The sequence below is a fragment of the Pristiophorus japonicus genome, chromosome 4 (assembly GCF_044704955.1).
Source record: "Pristiophorus japonicus isolate sPriJap1 chromosome 4, sPriJap1.hap1, whole genome shotgun sequence".
NCBI lineage: Eukaryota > Metazoa > Chordata > Chondrichthyes > Pristiophoridae > Pristiophorus > Pristiophorus japonicus.
This window is the reverse complement of record NC_091980.1, coordinates 229,033,990-229,050,634: the sequence shown is the minus strand read 5'-3', so window position 1 is coordinate 229,050,634 and position 16,645 is coordinate 229,033,990.

Here is a 16,645-nt window from a genome sequence, read left to right as displayed (position 1 = left end):
ACCTGCTCAGGGTGGTATTGGAGGTCGCCTTCTGAGTGGTCCAGGCATCTGACATGCTGCTTCAGCACTCCAATGGTTTTCTCCACAATATTGCGAGTTGCTCTGTGGTTTTCGTTGTATTGTCTCCTGGCCTCGGTGTGGGTGTCACGCAGGGGGGTCATCAGCCAGGTGGCGAGGCCATATCCTTTGTCCCCAAGCATCCAGCAATGATATTGTGGCTCATTGTTAAACAAGTCAGATACAGTGCTCTCACGCAGGATGTGCGCATCATGGTTGGAAATTGAACATTCACTGCCAGTATAATTTTCTGATGGTCGACAACCAGCTGGACATTCAGGGAGTGGAATCCCCTGTGGTTCCTGAAAATCTCAGCATCCTGAAAAGGTGCCCGCATCGCGATGTGCGTACAGTCTATTGCTCCCTGCACCTTGGGGAAGTTTGCAATTCTGGAGAATCCTAGAGCCCTCTCAGTCTGTGCCTCCCTGGTCATAGGGAAGCTGATCAAGTCCCTCCGGCGTGCGTACAGGGCTTCAGTGGCCTGCCTAATGCAGTAATGTGTGGCATGCTGAGAAAGTCCGCAAATGTCTCCAGCTGTGGCCTGAAAAGAACCCGAGGCATAGAACGACAGTGCCGTGGTGACTTTGACCTCAACGGACAGTGCAGTTCTGATGGTGCTGGTAGGCTGCCCTTAAGGTCAGCCCTTATCAGCTGCCATACTTCAGTGATAACCTCTTTGTGGAAGTGGAGTCTCCAAAGGCAGGTTTGTCAGGCAAGTCGAGGTAAGAGTGCTTCTCCATGTACTTGTGGGGTGTGTAACGTCTGGTCCTCCTCATCTGTCTGTCACTTTGTACATTGGGCATATAATGCAGTGCAGCATTCCTTCGGCGATGTCGAGTCTGCTGCATGTATTTGGTCACCAAGAGAGGGTGAGAAAGAACAGGCCCCATTGCAGTAGCTCTCTGTTTTCCACCGATTGCACACAAACAAGGAATGTCCCGACGAACACCTCTTCAATTCCAATTGGTCACAGTGTGGTCAAGATGTTTTTAGAGATGTTCACATCAACTCACATCCAAACTCCGCCGAGGTTGAAGCACAGCCCCCTTTTAAAGGAAGCGACATGTGATCTACAACATGGCATCCATAACGCTGTGATTCATTCCGGTTAGTTCCACTTTTTGTGGGCGGTTTTCTGAGCGAGCGATATTGTGGGCGAAATGTGTGCGAGGTGGTGAAATTGACGATGGGCGATCTCCATGGCTGCTAGTTTGGGTAAATATGTTCTTGACGATAAAAAACAGTCGCCGGGTGTTAATATTGAATCTTGTGCAGAAAGTAACGCTGGGCGATATTATGGGCGTTGAATTCGCCCATCCTGCTGATTCTGCCCAAATAAAGTGGGCAGGTGGTAATATTTTTTCTTGGTGTTAAGCACATGGGGAAAGTAACGCTCGCCAATAAGTTTCTGAAAAATACCCGCCAATTTCCATTTTGTGCCAAAATGGGCGATATGTGGGCGTTATATGTCATTTCAGTGGTAAAATGGGCGTTGTGGGCATTAAGCAGGCAAAAAAAGTCGAGGTTCTAGCCCTATATGTTTTATAAGAAGAAGCATCGATACCCACTTTCTCAAAAATGCATTTCTTAAACAAACTGTTCAGCTTTGTCATTCTAAGAACTTCACGGTTCTTTACAATCCTACCCTCTATAACTGTATCACAGAAGTCATCAGCATCATAGGCAGTCCCTCGAAATCGAGGAAGATTTGCTTCCACTCTAAAAGTGAGTGCTCAGGTGACAGTACAGTCAAATGCGGGAATTACAGTTCCTGTCACAGGTGGAGCAGACGGTGGTTGAAGGAAAGGGTGGGTTGGGGGCCTGGTTTGCTGCACGCTCCTTCCGCTGATTTCCACATGCTCTTGGTGACGAGATTTGAGGTGCTCCATGCCCTCCCAGATGTTCTTCCTCCACTTTGGATGGTCTTGGGCCAGGGATTCCCAGGTGCCAGTGGGGATGTTGCACTTTATCAAGGAGGCTTTGAGGATGTCCTTGAAACATTTCTTCTGCCCACCTGGAGCTCACTTACTGTGTAGGAGCTCCGAGTAGAGTCTCGTGTTGGGCATGCGGACGATGCGGCCTGCCCAACGGAGCTGGTCGAGCGTGGTCAGTGCTTCAATGCTTGGGATGTTGGCTTGAGCGAGAACACTGAAGTTGGTGTGTCTATGCTCCCTATGGCTTTGCAGGATCTTGCGGAGGCAGCGCTGGTTGTACTTCTCCAATGCTTTGAGATGTCTACTGTATATAGTCTACATCTCTGAGCCATATAGGAGGGCGGGTATCACTACTGCCCTGTAGACCATAAGCTTGGTGCTAGATTTGAAGTCCTGGTCTTCAAACACTCTCTTCCTCAGGCGACCGAAGGCTGCCAGCGCACTGGAGACGATGTTGGACCTTATCATCGATGTCTGCCCTTGCTGATAGTCGGCTCCAGAGGTATGGAAAATGGTCCATGTTGTTCAAGGCCACGCTGTGGATCTTGATGACTGGGGGAAGTGTTGTGTGGAGGGGTCAGGTTGGTGCAGGACAATTGTCTTACGGATGTTTAGTGTAAGGCCCATGCTTTAGTACACCTCGGTGCAGATGTTGACGATGGCTTGGAGTTCGACCTCTGAGTGTGCACAGAAGTCCGCATACTGTAGTTCGATGACAGAGGATGCGACGACCTTGGATCTAGCCTGGGGGTGGCAATGGTTGAACAGGTTCCCACTGGTTCTACAGCTAAATTCCACTCCAGCGGGGAGCTTGTTGAGCGTGAGATGGAGCATTGCAGCGAGGAAGATCGAGAAAAGCGTTGGTGCGATGATGCAACCCTGCTTGATCCTGGTCCGTACGTGGATTGGGTTTGTGGTGGATCCGTTGGTCAGGATCACGGCTTGCATGTCATCGTGGAGCAGGTGGAGGATGGTGACAAATTTGGGGGGGGCAGCAGAAATGGAGGAGGACACTCCATAATCCCTCATGGTTAACAGTGTCAAAGGCCTTTGTGAGGTCAAAGAAGGTCATGTACAAGGGTTGGCGCTGTTCCCTGCATTTCTCTTGTAGTTGTCGTGCGGTGAACATCATGCCCGTTATACCCCGTAGTGAACGGAATCTGCATTGTGACTGCGGGAGGAGCTCTTCAGCCATGGGGAGAAGACGATTGAGGAGGATTCTTGCGATAATATCTGAACAAGATGGCCCCCGGGGAGGTCGCTCCCTAGGGAGCTCCTCTGCTGAACAGCTATATCCCTGGCCATCTGTTGCCATCCTACAGCCTTTCCTGCCCAATCTCCCCACCTCCACTTCTTAAATTTACTGACACCCGACTTCCCTTCGGTAACTGGCCCCACTCGACTGCAGGGCCGACCTGGCCCCAATAGTGGGTGCAGTCTAAAGCACAAACTCATGCTGCAAGTGTAGCTACCTGAATTAACTGCCCATCCCCCATCTATGCCTGCTTTTCATTTCCATCAGTGACCACCAAGACTTCGCTCCTCCACTGGCTGTGGACGACCCAACTACTCCTCGCAAGTACTGTCAGCATCCGGGGAGCTCCCGACCAACCCACAGGTTTGGATCCTGCTGAGTCCTCACTGACCCGAGCCCACTGACGTCCCGACTTCCCTTCGGTAACCAACCCCACTTGACTGCGGAGGTGAAGACAGCTGGAGGAATCATGATGGATACATGGTACATGTAATCACAGAAGTGCCTATATCCTGTCTGGTAGAGGTTGCCTTCTGGAGGGTCTTCCTGCTCCTTTCTGGTCAGAAATCTGGTGTAGCTCTGGTAGCAGCTAAGATGATACCTTGCTTTAAGGGCAACAAGATCTTGTCCATGGATATGCAACAGGATTGCTTCATATTTGCAGGTTTCTGCTGCAAGAAGCAGCTTACCTGCAGTTTTAGTCTCACATTGTACCAGCCTCTCTTATCGTCTCTTTCGGCTGTGTCTCTCCACAATGTTCTTGTCCTTCTTTCAGAGAAGGCACTGTACTGGAAGAAGATGGGAAGCCCTCGCAGGTGTAAGCTTGGGGTCTGTTGCCTTTGAGAGAAGCAGTCGAACCTTGGTGGCGGCTTCACTCCTATCCTCTTCTTTCTGTACTGGTTCTGCAATGGCTACGCAGGAATGATAAAATGGATATTCTAATCAGCCCCACTGACAATGACCCTTGGTCAAAAACCTGTGTTTTGCTGTGTTTGTGCGTGTTATTACCAGAGTGAGAAGTTTAGAGTCAGTCAGTCTACACAGAAATAAGCATATGGGGCTGAAGTAGGCCCACAAAATGCAATGTGTCAAGCGGCATAACCATTGAACTAAGGAACGAAAGTTGGATATAAACATTTGTAGGCCGACACAGTTTCATAGGAAATACTGTAAAATCATGTCTACTCATGTTCATAGTTTTGACTATCCCTTTCTTGCTTCTTCTTGGCTCTGTCGATCTTGGATTTATCAGTGAAACGCATGTAGCACTGCCGATGATATCCAATCGAATGTGGGATTTTTGCGAGCCTTTCTGTTGCAATAACCAGCTCCAGATCTCAGGGCCGAAATTGCCCTCCGCCCCAAACTGTGTGGATACTTCTAATTAAATGAATATTCTCCGCCTGAATCCATGGGGCGGGGAATAGAGGGAAATTGCCCTGTTTTTGTGTTTTAATTCGTTGCAGCGGTGTTTGGGGCAGCCGAGGGGTGATTGTACGTTGGGAGCGCGGTGTCATCAGCGCCGCGCTGAGCACGTTAGCAACATCCCTCCCCTTTAGTTAAAGGGGAGGGCCACTGCGAGCTCTGCAGCCACTTTAGTTGCACCCACTGGGCCACCAGGGAAGGCTTTGGCCGGGCCAGTGGCCCGGCACCCAAAAGGGTGTGCCAGACTGCCTGTTGGCAGCCAGGCCGAACCTGTGGCCGCCATTGTTGGGCCGACTTCAGAATCGGCCGACAATTAAAATAAAATGGCAGCAGTGGCAGTGCGCCCTCCCCTTTAAGGGCAGACACGCTGCTCAGCCACTGGCAGCTTCCCGCCGGGAAAAGCTGTCGGGGGCACTGAGCAGTGGCGGGTCTGCTCCTGCGAGGCAATTTTCCTCGTGGGCCGGAAAGGGGTCACCGCCGGGTGGTAAAGGTTCTACGCGTGCCTGACAGGACAGCAACACGGGGCGCGATGGAAAAGCTGTTTATTTTGGATGGGCCGGACCATCCGCCTGCCCCCAGTTGGAAAGACCTTACCGCCCCATTACCGGTGCTTCGAGGTGGTAATGGACCTTAAAGAGGGGTGCAATTTCGGCCCCTTAAACTTTTGATGGCATTCTCTGCAATTTTAACTTCTCTAGTTCCAGTAAATTTCCACTGATGAACACTCGTGAAAAATTTTATCCAGCTAGAGTCCGAAAAATAAATTATGTTGCCTTTGGCTCCCACAACTTCTTGCATGCAGCACGCCATTGTTTCAGTGAATGCAGTCACTGACTCTAATCGATCTAGTACAGAGATTGTGATTGGCTGATTTCGCGATACTGACAAATACAGCAGTTGTGATTGGTTATTTAAGTCATCAATGACGTCATCACTCTGGGTTTTGACGAGATTTCTGCCTACTTTCTAATGAAACTTTCTGCAAAGTGCTCACTTTTTGAAGATAGGAACATTGATTTTTGAGATAAGTGGTCCCTAAACTAATATTGATGTGCATATGTTCTCTTATGCAAAGTACGGAAAAGCATTATTTTGAGACTCAGCCCACGGTCTAAATCAGAGGATAATAAATCAAAGCAACCCACTCTCATATACTTCATCATTGGCAGCCTTCTGTTAGCGGATGATCTGCTCACCATCTTATTTGGAAAATGCTGCACATCCAGGAGAAAATATAATAAAAAAAAGTAAAACTTAAAAACAAAGTGAAACAAGCCATTTCCAGTTGTGAATGCCATCTTGACTTTGTGTTATTTATCAAGTTCTGCTTGCTAATATCATATTGAAACAGAAATGCATCTGAGGATGTAATAGGAGTTGCACAGATTTAAACTGTGTTGCAGCTATTTATTTAGACAAGTTTTTGTTTAAGCGTTTAAACAAAAACGTTTGTATTCAATTTTTAGGGGGCAAAATTTGACAGCATCCCTTTTGGGGCGGGAACTTGTAGCTTTTTGAAAATTTAGCGCCCAGTGAAATGGCTTGCAATATTTTGGGAAATTGGGTGTTTTAGCCCCAGGAGTGAAGGAGAGCAGTAAATGAGGCACTAATGACCTCAGTTGGGCACTGCAGGTGCGCTATTGACACAGAGTTACCCAACAATGTAGTTGACTCCTAACTACAGTAGTCTAGTCAACCACTCAGTTGTATCAAATCTCATGGTTACGAGAGATGAGCATTAAATGTGGCCTTGCCAGTGGCACCTGCATCCCGATAACGAATAAAAAATCACGCGGAAACCCGTGAACCAACATTCTCCCACCCTTTCCAAGCGCTTCCTGGAGATAAGTCCATCCCTCATTTCCACCACTATGTGAACACTTTACAAATCGAGCTGTGCATTTGTTTTACAGTCTGACAAGATGAGTGCTGGAAATACTCTTGAAGATGAGAATACTTTTAACATTTTAATTGCAACTGACATTCATCTTGGCTATTTGGAAAAGGATACCATAAGAGGGAATGACACCCTTGTTACTTTTGATGAGATTTTAAGATGCATGCATCTTAGCTTAGTACAGGGGTCAGCACTGGGTGATGCACTGGGGCCTAGTGGGCTGCAGCATGGTCAAGGAGAAAGGGAAGCTCTGGCGCCATCTCCCTGGAGGACGAGTTCGCATGCAAGTTCTGCTCCACAGGACTCGGATGAGGGCCTCAATGGGGAGGCATTCACACAAAGGGTGATGTCCATGCACTCTGACATCATTGGTGCATCCCTAGGGCCTCTTGGCAGTGGTAAGGAGCATGGAGGAGTCTGCCTCCAGCATTGCACAGAGCTCTGCACACACCATGGAGTGTTGGGGTTGCGGAGGGGAGTCATGAGCCAGGTGGAGAGCGGATAGCCCTTGCCTCTGAGCAGCCAGCTGTGAGCGTCATGTAATGGCTGGAAGAGAGTTGGCACACCGGTCTGGTGCAGGATGAAGGAATCGTGGCTGCTGCCAGGATAGCGGGCATTGATGGTGAGGATTCTGCGTGTGGTCACACACCAACTGCATATTCAATGAGCGGTAGCCTTTGCGGTTACAGAATATCTCAGGATAGTTATGCCCGCAAAGCCACGTGGATGCAGTCAATTGCACCCTGCACCATGGGTAAGCCTAGTATCTCTCTGGTCATGGGGAAAGAAATGTATTCCCTTCTCCTTCTGTACAGAGCATCGGTGACTTCACAGAGAGCGATGGACGGCAAACTAGGAGATTTTGGAAATTTCTCCTGTCGCACCCTGGAAGGATCCATTGGCATTGAAATTGAGCGTGATGGTGACCTTGACTGCCACTGAGAGCGCCGTCCTCAACCTGGTCTGAGGCTTGTGGTCTGGTTGCAGGAGAGGGCAGAGCTCTGTGACCACGTCCTTGCTGAAGCACAGCCTTCAAAACCACTGTTGCTCAGTGAAATTGATGTCAGAGAACTGCTGCTGGAATACCCTGGGAGGGTATGGTGTCCTGTTGAGAGCCCTGTTGGGCCTTCGCCCTCTGGCCACATTTTCCTGCCTTGCTCCCTGCCTTGCTCCCTACCTTTCTCTCTGCCTAAGAAGCCTCCGATGGTGACGTCGGAGCAGGAGGTCGAGTGCCGACATAGCCCTCATGAATCAATATTAATGTTGTTGTTTCAAATCTGCCCTCAATGAAACAAAGGAATAGTTAAGAGGCAGAACAGTCCTTGAAGTGAAAATCACTGAAATCTGTCCACCAGTCACTCTTCCTATGTGTTATCAAGCTGCACAGAATAATGGCTGACGAAAATTGTTAGTCAAGATGGCGCCTTTTTTACAGCGCTCCTCCACCCAACTCCTGACTGCAACTCGACAGCTGAAGCTGTCGTTGTCAGCGCCAGGCAATAAGTGAGGGGGCGTGGCCGAAAGGTGCACTATTGGCAGGAGTGAGGCGCTACCTCTTAGCGCCTCGACAAACCCCCCGTGCAATTTTGCAGGGGGCGCTGTTCTTATCACACCTGGGCGAAAACCCGGAGGCGCTAATGGCAGGCGCACAGGCGACCAATTTCGTCCCCCTCGTCTCCAAAATCCGAAATATTTTAACAAAGTGTAACTTTTTCTGTATATCCTGTGATGGAGTCTTTAATAATTAATAAACTTTATTGTGACTTTGGCATTACTTCAGCCACTGTCAATTTTATTTAACTACTTGAAAGAAAATGTTTCCGTATTATCTTAGCAACAGATCAAATGAAGATTTTCTGCACATAAAGTCCATTCATGTTCAATGGCATGATAGGTATAGATCTAAAGAATTATAACTTTCCATGGTTCAACTAGACAATCCTGACTTATGACAGACATTCTCTGTTTTATTGGCCTATACTAGCTGCATGAGGATATCATCAAACAACAAAGTGATTCAATGAATCACTTATTGCTGTTCTAGTTTTGTGTATAGCACCATTTCTTCTAATCTGCCGGTTCAGTATAGAATATATTATACAATTTTCTTTTCTGGACTAAGGGACACTTTGTAGTTTGTCGTAATATTTATGTTTTTTGATGTAAGTGGTGGTTTTCCCATGCACCTAGAAGGAGAAGGGCAGTAGTCGCATGGGAACACCACCACCTCCACATTCCTCTCCAAGTTACACACCATCCTGACCTGGAAATATATCACTGTTCCTTCATCGTCCCTGGGTCAGAATCCTGGAACTCCCTCCCTAACAGCACTGTGGGAGTACCTTCACCACATGGACTGCATCGGTTAAAGAAGGCGGTTCATTACCACCTTCTCGAGGGCAATTAGGGGTGGGCAATAAATGCTGGCCTTGCTAGCAACACCCAAATCACATGGACGAATAAAAAAAAAAGTTTGTATTGGTCTTCATCAAACATGACAATACTGGAAAGTGACAGCAATTTGTATTTTACAACAAATGACAACTTCAGGCAACCTTTGGGTTACATACAATGCAATCTCCCTATTTTGCTCCAACAATATACACAAAATAACCTCTGAAGGCCACTTCTGTCTCACTGACATTGTGCAGTCTTAAGGCCTGTGCAAATTAAATTACAAATTTGAGAGATGTTCGCTTAGTAGTCCCGACCCATATGGCCCCATCTAATTCTTAAATGTTATGAGATTGTGAAATGATGTTTGCATTGGTAGATGTTGTGTGTGTATATATACATTTTCGGAAAACATTTGATAAGGTGCTGCATAAGGTTTGTTTATATAATTAAGGCACATGGGGAGCAATTTTCAGCAATGCTAATGCTCTTCCAAAGGGGCCAAGATGGGGTCTTGAGCTGAAACACTGGTTCAGCCTGCATTTAGCTCAAGATGTCATCTTGGGCAAGAAGTTAAATCCAGCGCTAGGAACAACCGACTGGAGGCTTGTTAAGTGGCTGATTGCCACTTAAATTGCCTGCTCATGCTCATTAAGGAGGATACACGGAATTTTGGGGGCTACGCTTGTCCAATAGCAACCAGCTGTTTGGGAGTAAACATGGTGTTGATGTCGATTTCAAGCACTACTTAAAGGGATACTCACCATTTCATGTTCACTTGCTGCTGGAGCTGTGAAGAGGATCTCTGAAACACATCAGGAGACTTTCTGGGACACTTTGTCAAGACTTCACCAACACTCGAGCAAATTCTCTGAGGACTTCACCTAAAAAGAGTAAGTGCTGTGCTACTCCACCTCACTAGGCACCAGGTGAAAGCGAGTGCTGGGTCATCGGCATAAGATTCTTGCTGGAGGTCCCCCTTGGTCTGGATAAGGAACAGGAGGAGGTAATGAGGCCAGGCAGAGCTGCTACAGGAGAGGGGAACAGAAGGACAAGGAGGATAGGGTGGCGTCCTTTCCCCCTGCAGATACAGGAAATCCCTCCTCATCTGGACCTTCTCCACCAGGACCTCAGTACCACGTCCGAGCACCTGTGCACCCTCTCCCTCCTCAAATTATGCTAATCAGCAATTACGAATAAAAACGTGTGCTAAATCCAGACTTTCAAATAGGCATGTCTTATGAGCACAGCACCAATTTAGTGTCTGTTTTCATCCTTTGGCCAAAATATCTCCTCTGGAGTGAGAAATTCGCATGGTTTGCAGCTCCCGTTTGCGCCCCCAGGCGCTAATGGGGCACAAATGATTTCTCGCCCATGCAGCGGGGTGCTACCGGCTCCCGCAAAACTGTGCGGGAGATAGCAGAGGCACAAAACCGATAGCGCCCCACTCCCGCCGGCAGTGACCCATTTCACCCTGTGCGACTCGTTTTCGCCCCGCAGCGGAAATTGGTCAGCACCCATGAGGCCACCATGTGCGATGCGAGTGCCAGCCTCGCGGGTCACAAACTAGGCCACACTCCTCTTTGCCCCCCACTCCGGGCTTTGGCATAAGGGGCACAATATCAACATTTTCAGATTGTAAGAACATTAGAATCGGTACCCTGACAAGAATATTTAACAAGGACACAAGATGAATCTTTAATCCCCTCACCTTAACTCCTTATTAAAGAACTGTCCCTGGAATTTAATACCCAGTCTATGCCTAGGAGTAAATTAGGGCTCGCCGAACCTGTTAAGTCTGAAATAAAGCAACGTGACAGAGTACTGTAGACTTGAGTAAGTGTGACCTTAGTCTCTTTATTCTGACTCCAGAGTGCCGGCACAGCATAGGAGGTCTGCTATATGCAGTGCTCCCAAGGGATGCTGGGATCCCTTGGGACTCCAACAGATGCGCCCTCTGGTGGCAGTGGAATGCTGGTTACAAGGTGTTGCATACATAACATCACTCCCTCCCAAAGTCAATAGTACACTTATTTACAGCGTGCGACGATCTGGGCCTTTCCAGTCCCTATTCGATCGTCTCGGTATAAACACAGGTGTATGTGAGTTGGTTGTGCCATCACTGGGCTGCTGCGCAGCTGGCCTTTCTGGGTTGCTGGGGATGATGAGTTCAGCTTCGTGGTCAACCATGATGTCAGTTGCCACTTGTATGTGTATCGGAGGGTCGAATTTGTGGTGTCCTCTTCAGGTTGCTCGTGGCTGTCTGTGAATCGCAGTTTGGTTTGGTCCAAATGCTTTCTGCAAGTTAGTCCATTTGCAAGTTTGACCTGAAACACCCTACTCCAGTCTTTGGCTATGACAGTGTCAGCAAATCATTTGGGACCATGTCCATTGTTGAATACAAATACAGGTTCATTGACTTCGATATCGCGTGACAAATTTGCGCGATCATGGTACATGTTTTGTTGATGCCGCCTGCCCTCGACATGATCATGGAGATCAGGGTGGACTAGAGAGAGCCTTATTTTGAGTGCCCTCTTCATGAGCAGTTCGGCAGAGGGAATCCTGGTGAGCGAGTGGAGTCTTGTGCGATAGCTGAGCAGGACTTGGGACAGGCTGGTCTGCAGGGAGCCTTCCGACACGCGTTTCAAGCTTTGCTTGATGGTTTGGACTGCCCGTTCTGCCTGGCCATTAGATGCGGGCTTGAACGGGGCAGATGTGATGTGCTTGATCCCATTGTGGGTCATGAATTCCTTGCATTCAGTGCTGGTGAAGTACAGCCAATTGTCGCTGATAAGGACATCAGGCAGGCCGTGCGTAGCAAACATGGCTCGTAGGCTTTCGATGGTGGTGGTGGACTTGCTTACAGACATTATTACACACTCAATCCATTTTGAATAAGCATCCACAACAACCAAAAACATTTTGCCTAGAAACGGACCAGCGAAGTCAACGTGGATCCTAGACCACGGTTTGGACGGCCAAGACCACACACTTAGCGGTGCCTCCCTGGGTGCATTGCTCAGTTGAGAGCAAGTGTTGCATTGGCGTACTCAAGACTCCAAATTTGAGTTGATGCCGGGCCACCACAGATGGGATCTGGCTATAACTTTCATCATTACTATGCCTGGGTGGGTACTGTGTAGGTCGTATATGAACGTTTCCCTGCCTTTCTTCAGCAAAACCATGCGATTACCCCACAAAAGACAGTCCGCCTATATGGACATTTTGTCTTTAAGCCGCTGGAACGGCTTGATCTCTTCTTGCATTTCCACTGGGATGCTCGACCAGCTCCCATGGAGGACACAGTTTTTTTACAAGGGATAGTAAAGGATCCTGGCTGGTCCAGGTCCTGATCTGGCAGGCAGTAATGGGTGACTTTTCGATTGCAAACGCATCCATCACCAAGAGCAAGTCTGCAGGCTGTGCCATTTCCACCCCGGTGGTGGGCAATGGTAACCGACTGAGAGCATCAGCGCTGTTCTCTGTGCTTGGCCTGTGGCGAATTGCATTGTTATATGCAGACAGCGTGAGCGCCCATCTTTGGATGCGAGCAGGGGCATTGGTATTAATATCTTTGCTCTCTGAGAATAGTGATATGAGCGGCTTATGGTCAGTTTCTAACTAGAACTTAATCCCAAACAGATCCTGGTGCATTTTTTTCACCCCGTAAACGCATGTCAGAGCTTCTTTTTCAATCGTGCTGTCACATAGAAACATAGAAACATAGAAAATAGGTGCAGGAGTAAGCCATTCGGCCCTTCGAGCCTGCACCACCATTCAGTAAGATCATGGCTGATCATCACCTCAGTACCTCTTTCCTGCTTTCCCTCCATACCCCTTGATCCCCTTTAGCCATAAGGGCCATATCTAACTCCCTCTTGAATATATCCAACGAACTGGAATCAACAACTCTCTGTGGTAGAGAATTCCACAGGTTAACAACTCTCTGAGTGAAGAAGTTTCTTCTCATCTTGGTCCTAAATGGCTTACCCTTATCCTTAGACTCTGTCCCCTGGTTCTGGATTTCCCCAACATCGGGAACATTCTTCCTGCATCTAACCTGTCCAGTTCCATCAGAATTTTATATGTTTCTATGAGATCCCCTCTCATCCTTCTAAACTCCAGTGAATACAAGCCCAGTCGATCCAGTCCCTCCTCATATGTCAGTTCTGCCATCCCGGGAATCAGTCTGGTGAACCTTCGCTGCACTCCCTCAATAGCAAGAATAGGAGACCAAAACTGAACACAATATTCCAGGTGACACCTCACCAAGGCCCTGGACAACTGCAGTAAGACCTCCCTGCTCCTATACTCAAATCCCCTAGCTATGAAGGCCAACATACCATTTGCCTTCTTTACCGCCTGCTGTACCTGCATGCTAACCTTCAATGACTGATGAACCATGACACCCAGGTCTCGTTGCATCTCCCCTTTTCCTAATCTGCCATCATTCAGATAATATTCTGCCTTTGTGTTTTGCCACCAAAGTGGATAACCTCACATTTATCCACATTATACTGCATCTGCCATGCATTTGCCCACTCACTTAACCTGTCCAAGTCACCCTGCAGCCTCTTAGCATCCTCCTCACAGCTCACACCGCCACCCAACTTAATGTCATCTGCAAACTTGGAGGTATTACACTCAATTCCTTCATCTAAATCATTAATGTATATTGTAAATAGTTGGGGTCCCAGCACTGAGCCCTGCGGCACCCCACTAGTCACTGCCTGCCATTCTGAAAAGGACCCATTTATCCCAACTCTCTGCTTCCTGTCTGCCAACCAGTTCTCTATCCACGTCAGTACATTACCCCCAATACCATGTGCTTTAATTTTGCACACTAATCTCTTGTGTGGGACCTTGTCAAAGCCTTTTGAAAGTCCAAATACACCACATCCACTGGTTCTCCCTTGTCCACTCTACCAGTTACATCCTCAAAAAATTCTAGAAGATTTGTCAAGCATGATTTCCCTTTCATAAATCCATGCTGACTTGGATCGATCCTGTCACTGCTTTCCAAATGCGCTGCTATTTCATTTTTAATAATTGATTCCAATATCTTCCCCACTACTGATGTCAGGCTAACCGGTCTATAATTCCCCGTTTTCTCTCTCCCTCCTTTCTTAAAAAGTGGTGTTACTTTAGCTACCCTCCAGTCCATAGGAACTGATCCAGAGTCGATAGACTGCTGGAAATTGATCACCAATACATCCACTATTTCTGGGGCCACTTCCTTAAGTACTCTGCGATGCAGACTATCAGGCCCTGGGGATTTAACAGCCTTCAATCCCATCAATTTCCCCAACACAATTTCCTGACTAATAAGATTTCCATCAGTTCCTCCTACTCACTAGACCCTCGGTCCCCCAGTATTTCCGGAAGGTTATTTGTGTCTTCCTTCATGAAGACAGAACCAAAGTATTTGTTCAATTGATCTGCCATTTCTTTGTTCCCCATTATAAATTCACCTGATTCTGACTGCAAGGGACCTACGTTTGACTTCACTAATCTTTTTCTCTTCACATATCTATAGAATCTGTTGCAGTCAGTTTTTATGTTCCCAGCAAGCTTCCTCTCATACTCTATTTCCCCCCCTGCTAATTAAACCCTTTGTCCTCCTCTGCTGAATTCAAAATTTCTCCCAGCACTCAGGTTTGCTGCTTTTTCTGGCCAATTTATAAGCCTCTTCCTTGGATTTAACACTATCCTTAATTTCCCTTGTTAGCCACGGTTGAGCCACCTTCCCCGTTTTATTTTTACTCCAGACCGGGATGTACAATTGTTGAAGTTCATCCATGTGATCTTTAAATGTTTGCCATTGCCTATCCACCGTCAACCCTTTAAGTATCATTCGGCAGTTTATTCTAGCCAATTCACGTCTCATACCTTCGAAGTTACCTTTCCCTAAGTTCTCTGAATTAACTGTGTCACTCTCCATCTTAATAAAGAATTCTACCATATTATGGTCACTCTTCCCCAAGGGGCCTCGCACAACAATATTACTAATTAGTCCTTTCTCATTACACATCACCCAGTCTAGGATGGCCAGTCCTCTAGTTGGTTCCTCGACATATTGGTCGAGAAAACCATCCCTAATACACTCCAGGAAATCCTCCTCCACCGTATTGCTACCAGTTTGGTTAGCCCAATCTATATGTAGATTAAAGTCGTCCATGATAACTGGTCTACCCTTATTGCATGCATCCTTTATTTCTTGTTTGATGCTGTCCCCAACCTCACTACCCTTTCGGCCTTGGACAAACTCCTGGACGCATAAGCGACCGGTTGCAATGTTCCCGATTCGTTTGCTTGTTGTAACACACACCCGACCCCGTACGAAGATGCATCGCAAGCTAGCACTAAACGTTTACATGGGTTATACAGAACAAGCAGTTTTTTGGAACGTAACAGATTTTTGGCTTTCTCAAAAGCAGTCTCTTGTGATTTCCCCCATACCCAGTCATCTCCCTTGCGTAGCAACACATGTAGAGGTTCTAGCAGGGTGCTTCACCTGGATAGCAAATTACCAAAATAATTGAGGAGTCCCAGGAATGACCGCAGCTCCGTCACGTTCTGTGGTCTCCGTCTTGGTGTCAGTGGGTCTGATGCCATCTGCTCCCTAAGAACTCGACCTCTGCCGCCAGGAAAACACACTTCAAGTGTTTCAACTTGAGTCCCACACGATCTAGCCGACTTAGAACCTCTTCCAGGTTCTGCAAGTGTTCGATGGTGTCCCGGCCTGTGATGAATATGTCATCCTGGACTTTAGCAGACTCTCCATGTTCCTTTGAAAAATAGCCGTGGCCGATCAAATCCCAAACAGGTATCTATAGTAGATGAACAGACCTTTGTGTGTGTTGGTGCAGATGAGGCCTTTCGAAGATTCCGCCAGCTCCTGTGTCATGTAGGCAGAGGTCAGGTCCAACTTGGTAAGCATCTTCTCTCCTGCCAGCGTCAAAAATAGGTTGCCTGCCTTGGATAGCGGGTACCGGTCATGCAGCGAAAAACGGTTCATCATTAGTTTATAGTCCCCACAAATTCTGACCGTGCCATTGCCCTTGAGAACCCGAACAATCGGACTGGCCCACTCATTGAACTCAACCGGTGTGATGATGCCCTCTCGTTGCAGCCTGTACAGCTCGATCTCCACTTTCTCTCGCATCATGTATGGCACCACACGTGCCTTGTGGTGGATGGGTTGTATACCGGAAACCAAGTGGATCTGCACCTTCGCCCCAGAGAAATTTCCAATGCTTGGCTCAAACTACGACGGGAACTTGCTCAAAACCTGGGCACATGAGGCATTGTCGACGGACGAAAGCGCTCCGATGTCGTCCCAGTTCCAGCGGAATTTTCCCAGCCAGCTTCTGCCAAACAGTGTGGGGCCATCTCCTGGTACAATCCACAGTGGTCGTTCGTGCACCGCTCTATCATTGGAGACTTTTACTGCTGCACTGCCAATTACAGAGATCAGCTCGTTAGTATAAGTTCTCAGCTTGGTATGAATAGGGCTCAGCTTGGGCCTTTGTGCCTTGTAGCACCACAGCCTCTCAAAGGCCTTTTTGCTCATGATAGACTGGCTCGCACCCGTGTCCAATTCCATGGATACTGAAATTTTGTTCAGTTCAACTTTTAACATGATCGGTGGACATTTTGTGGTGAAGGTGTGTATATCGT